We start from the raw sequence: 6,008 nt of genomic DNA, 5'->3' as shown, positions 1-6,008 counted from the left end.
AATAACTAATCAATGGGAAACACATGAGGATAAAGAGATACTGGGGACCAGGGAAATTACATCAAACACAAATAAACCCTAAACATAGCAAGAGAAAACAGTAAAAAGACAGAAAATCCCCCAAACATAATTGACATATTGACAAGTGAGCTTTGAAACTGGTTTTCGTGAGTGGAAAAAAAGCAACAGAACGATTCAAAGAGAAAGAAAACAGCTAAAGTCACAGAAAAGTAATACCTACTCTGCTCGCTTGCGCTCAATGCAAAGTTAAAAAAGCGGAACTAGCTTTAGCCTCCAGCTAGCAGTGCCGGGAGGAACTGTCCTAATCATAAGGCGAAGGGCCGACTGTACAAATTAACTCGAGTGCGTCCTGTCCTGCCCTGACACGCAGGTAAAATCCAGTTTTGGGTCTCAGAGGGGAAATAACCTGACTGTCTGAAGTTGGTAAGGAAATAAACCTGATAATTACAGAGAAAGATACAGTTGATAAAAATTGAAAGAGGGAAGGAGACAGATAAAGATAGAAATGAAGGATTAATAAATACTGTACACAGAGGATGGATAGAGAACATTGACAGACATATTCAAGATGTTCAAGTATTTCTTTAATAACTACTAAGTATATTTTGTTTGTAGTAATGATCTTTATATTTATTAAAGGTGCATCGGTAGCAATTTTCTGGCCGATCTTTAAAAATCTAACTTGCTGAAATTTTTTTGTGCGTGTGCAAAATATAGCAAAAAAAAGTTGACAATCATGGAGTGACTGTTGTAAATCTTGCATGGAGAGATGACCTGGTGGTTGGGACTGTCCATCAGCCCTCTCTCATGGTGGACAGTGGCTGATTTTTGTGACCTTATAGGTAGATAAGGTTTGTGGATTGGATCGGCTCCACAAGCAAGTCACGGCCAAACACCGACCACCCAAAGGGAAGGAAATCAGGAATATATACTTAATCATCTGTATAACGATGATTAAGTAGGGCCCGTACCTTGGCATAAGCCCAGGGGCCCACACCCTCCTAAGTCTGGCCCTGGCTATGGTACCAAAATAATCTAACTATGAAGATTGTTCTTTCAACTTTTACAAAGTAAACTTGCCAGCTCCTTAAATTCTTAAATTTAAATGTTAAACAATTTATAATCTTTTAATTTATCTATGCTGAAACCATTAAATCAAATTTAAGTGCATTGGTATTCTCTTAGTTCATTTATGCCTAAACGTGATCAGAATTACATTGTGGTTTTAGATCCACTAGCCAATGACTTAATTTGGATTTAACTGATAAAGTGCAAATAACTGATATTTATTTTAATTGTATTGTTTTGACTTGTTTTTAAGATTCTATAATTGTGAGTTTAAGTATTGTCTGCAATGTCTTCCAGTAACATAATTACCCAGTAATATTTTACGTTTCCTGTCAACTTAACATCTTTTAATACAAAACTCCGGTGGACCGCCTCAGTGCCCCGACCACCGGGCTTAAGTTTTCTTGGGGAAACCCCGTCATTCTCACTACTATGTATGCAACTCACTACAAAAATTTTACTTTTGACACAGTTAAACAGTGCATTGTAGCGCTCCTGTCATAACTGAGTAATTTCTTTTATGTCACCAACATCAATAGTAGTTGATAGTGACATTTTGCAGTTATTTTCTTGATTTCTTTCCAAAAGCATTATTTCTCAACTTTCTTGCAAGAGAGTAAGACCTCATAGTATTTCCATTTCTTTTTATGAATCTTATATTTAAAATGAGCATTTGCTTGAACTGTTACCATAGTAGCCCTTCTGGCCTCTGCATCAAGCTCTCCTACATAGTCATTCCTACCTGAGTTGGTGCTATGTGAGCTGGTTTTATACAGTGGCTTGCTTGAGGTAAGAAGGGACTTCACAACATTCTCATGTGAGTAATTTCTCAAGAGTATATCCCACAAGAAATACATAATGTAATTATGACACTGCAAGATAAGGTGTGTGGGATAACATTTCTACACCATGTTGTGGGTCCTCCAGCAATCTCATGCTACCAAAGGGAGCTAGTGTTGCCGTTACCACCACACCATACTCTAAGCAACACAGATGTTGCCAAACTGGACACAGCCCTACAGACGCTGGAAGAAACGTCAAAGACAAGCAGCGCTAATGGAACTATTACTACTGGAAATGCTAATGAAGTTAGAACACCGGTACTGAATGTGAAACCACTACCAACACCGAACAAAGTTCAGACTCTAAACCGCTGTTGCCGAACCGGACACAGAGCTTATAGAAGCACTTACCGGATCACACAGTCCGACCAGAGGTACATGTCATTCATTGTTTCATTTACGAAGCTGAAGGAAGCAGCAAACAAAAGCTCCTATGGCTAACTCTGCCTCTTCCTCTGCTTGGCCCTTCTCATCTTCATCACCTCTTGTTATTTCTACGTTCCGATTGTTTTCAATGCACTCTGGTTCAAATTAAAAAGGCTTAATAACGTTACTCATCACTGTTTTGGCTGGAGGAGCCAGGCAGTTGGACCATTAGTCATTTACCCAGAATGCCTTGCAGCTTGAACAACATGGCGGCATTCCTGTGAAAATATTTTATTAAAATTTCTAAAAATTAAATAACCTACAGTATTATTACTGTGTTGTTTTTACATCTAAGATAAATATTTCCCAAATAAGGTCTATTTTTATAACTAATCATGGTTCCCTTTAAGCCTCCCTGGTAAGGTCTATTCAGGGGTCCTGGAGAGGAGGGTCCATTGGATAGTTGAATCTCTGATTCGGGAAGAGCAGTGTGGTTTTCGTCCTGGTCGTGGAACACTGGACCAGCTCTACACCATCAGCAGAGTCCTGGAGGATGCGTGGGAGTTTGCCCATCTAGTCTACATGTGTTTTATGGACTTGGAGAAGGTGTTTGTGTCCCTCGGTGAGTCCTGTGGGGTTACTCCAGGAGTATGGGGTATTGGCCCTTTGAGACAGGCTGTTAGGTCCCTGTATGATCAGTGTCAGAAACTGGTCCGCATTGTCACCAACATGCCTCCAGTCTGGCTCGTTTCCGGTGAGAGATTTTCACCAGAAATCTCTCACCGGTGATTCTGTTCATTACTTTGATGGACAACATTTCTAGGACCAGCCGAGGTGTTGAGGGGATCCATTTTGGTGGTCTTTGGATCATGTTTCTGCTTTTTGCAGATTATGTTGTCCTACTGGCTTCATCAGACTGTGACCTTCACTCGAGTGGTGTGCAGCCGAATGTAAAGCGGCCGGGATGAGGTTCATTGTCTCCACATCAGAGGCCATGATCTTGGGCCGGAAAAGGGTAGAGTGCTTTCTTCAGGTTGGGGAGGATGTCCTGCCCAAGTGGAGGAGCTTGAGTGACTCAGGATCTTGATCACGAATGAGGGAAAAAATGGAGCGGGAGATTGATAGATGGATTGACGCAGCATCTGCACTGAAGTGGGTGCTGTCATGATGAAGAGAGAGCAGAGTTAAAAAGCAAAGCTCTCGATTTACCGGTCGATCTTCATTTCTACCCTCATCTATGGTCATGAGCTTTGGGTCTTGGCTCAAAGAACGAGATCACAGATACAAGTAGGGTCTGTGGGCTCTCCTTGAGAGATAGGGCAAGAAGCTCCGTCATCCGGGAGGGACACGGAGTAGAGCCGCTGTACTTTCACGTCGTGAGAAGCCAGTTGAGGTGGCTTGGGCATCATGAAGGGATGGGGTGTTCTGGGCACGTCCCACCGTGAGGAGACCCAGGAGAAGATCCAGGTGTAAGGAGGCCTCCTTTTCTGGCTTGCAGTCGGTAGGACTGGGCTGACAGGGTTTTTTTTAAAATACGTTTTATGCATTAAAAATACAGTTATGATGAAAAACCATTTTTTGTTCAAACATATATTCTGTGATTCATTTCAATTGCATTATAACTGAAGATTTGTATTCATAAATTTTCAAGTCACTAATCTATATCAGAGCCAAACATACACTTTCTTTCATGTTCTATATTCAAATTAACACTACTGAGCATCTGATTTTCAACAAAAAATGTTTTATATAGAATTGGATATAAAATTCAGCAAATGAGAGGTTAGTGGTCCTTTACTACTAGCATACCAAACAATAATCCAAGCCATTACAACATTCATATTTAAACCACATGTATACTGTTGTCCATAAGAAAAACAATAACTTTTTTTATTTTTTGAAGATCCCTTTTGTAGGAGAAGCATGTACTCCAGCCAGGTGTGGAGTCTTTGGTTATTTCACAAGCAATTTTGACCTGTAAAATGATTTTCGCAACTATGAAGGTCCAGAGATTTTCAGAAGTCATTTTTAAAGTCACTGTCAAGGGTCAAACCTTTGTGATAAGTTTAAGTCAAGTCTTACCCTTTTCATTCCAAGTCAAGTATCCACTTCAATGTGACTCAAGCCTAAATCAACTCTTGTTCTGATCTACTCTTTGGTCTTAATCTATAGGATAAGTCTCTGACTCAGGATCTTGCGGTTGATCTCAGCCAAGGCCACAGAAAAGACAAATGCCTTTTCATCAGAAAGGCTGGCATATACGTCCACTTCCTTTTCTTGTTTTTCTGTGAATACAAAAACACAAGATATTAAAATAATTTTAATATATAAGATTCTAAGATTTTAATCAACTCATGACAGCTATTTAATTTAATTTTAAGGACAAATGCAGACTAGAAACAAGAGAAAAAGGAAATTTTCTTAGATGAGCAGTCAAATTCTAGGTCACTGGGGCCACAGCAGAAAAAGCAGTATTTTCACTTGATATACAACTTTATATATATATATATATATATATATACACACACACATTTTTATACATTTATATGTCAGCTTTAGACTGTGCAATACACATCCAAATAAATTTATAAATAGCATACTCATGACAGGTACCGTGCTGCGAGGTGGCCCAGGTTCCTCCTCCCCTTGGTTCATAATAATAAAGAAAACAGTTGTCAGACAAACTGCTAGTTTGCGACACCGTGTGTCCATTAAAAAAAAAAAAAAGTACTACTGGAGTGTTTACAGTAGCAGCACAGAACCAACACTGTTTATAGTGGAGATGGTGTGCTGCTGACCTCGACTCAGGACGTTGTGGGATGGTGGGCAGAATATTTCAAAGACCACCTCAATCCCACCAACATGCCTCCCATTGAGGAAGTGGAGACTGGGGACTCTGGGTTGGGCTCTCCAATCTCTGGGGACGAGGTTGCCGAAGTGGTTAAAAAGCTCCTCGGTGGCAGGGCCCCGGGGGTGGATGAGATTCGGTTGGAGTTCCTTAAGGCTCTGGATGTTGTAGGGTTGTGTTGGGTGACACGACTCTGCAATATTGCATGGACATCGGGCCAAGTCACCCTGTTAAGCCTCCCTGGCAAGGTCTATTCAGGGGTTCTGGAGAGGAGGGTCCATCAGATAGTCAAACCTCGGATTCAAGAAGAGCAGTGTGATTTTCTTTCTTTGGTTGTGGAACACTAGACTAGCTCTGCTCCCTCAGCAGGGTCCTGGAGGGTGTGTGGGAGTTCGCTACATGCGTTTTGTGAACTTGGAGAAGATGTTCAACCGTGAAGAAAAATGGATGAATAGAGGGTTTAAAGGTACATTTGAAGCCAGAGAATTGTAGAATGGACAGGCCAACAACATTTTATCAATTATTTTTTTGTTCAGAAATAACAAAAATCTCAGCTCAGAGTGCAGTAATTCCAGAGATACTGCATATGATTCAGTCAGGTGCACCTAGCATTAATATCAGTCCTGGGTAATACGATTATGTCCAGATGACACTAAATAGAGTCATAAATACTCTGAATATTTTAAGGCAAACTTGACTCATACTACCTCTAGAGTGTGTCCATTGTTTATTCACTTCCACACATCAGGAACAGGTTTTGTGCAGCAAAAACTTGTGAAGAAGCACATAGTTGGATGTCTTAAGGTTTAATTCTGTGGAATTTATGTTTTTGCATCCACCTGACTAATATGTAGTTGCGACCT

General features: G+C 40.5%; 1 long non-coding RNA gene across 1 annotated transcript in view; it reads right to left on the bottom strand.

Annotated features, from left to right (window-relative positions):
• LOC106940517 (uncharacterized) overlaps positions 1-6,002 on the bottom strand; it is an 8,690-nt gene extending 2,688 nt beyond the window's left edge. Inside the window, exon 1 of the long non-coding RNA XR_001423120.1 lies at positions 1,713-6,002. This is a non-coding gene — a long non-coding RNA (uncharacterized LOC106940517). The remainder of the gene's footprint in view (positions 1-1,712) is intronic.
• Positions 6,003-6,008: the final 6 nt, after the last annotated feature.

Source organism: Poecilia latipinna, unplaced genomic scaffold (assembly GCF_001443285.1).
Source record: "Poecilia latipinna isolate Pla-1442-1.1 unplaced genomic scaffold, P_latipinna-1.0 Scaffold3260, whole genome shotgun sequence".
In the NCBI taxonomy this organism is placed as follows: Eukaryota; Metazoa; Chordata; class Actinopteri; order Cyprinodontiformes; family Poeciliidae; genus Poecilia; species Poecilia latipinna.
Note: the sequence above shows the minus strand (reverse complement) of the source record. Positions and strands in the feature narration are given on the sequence as shown.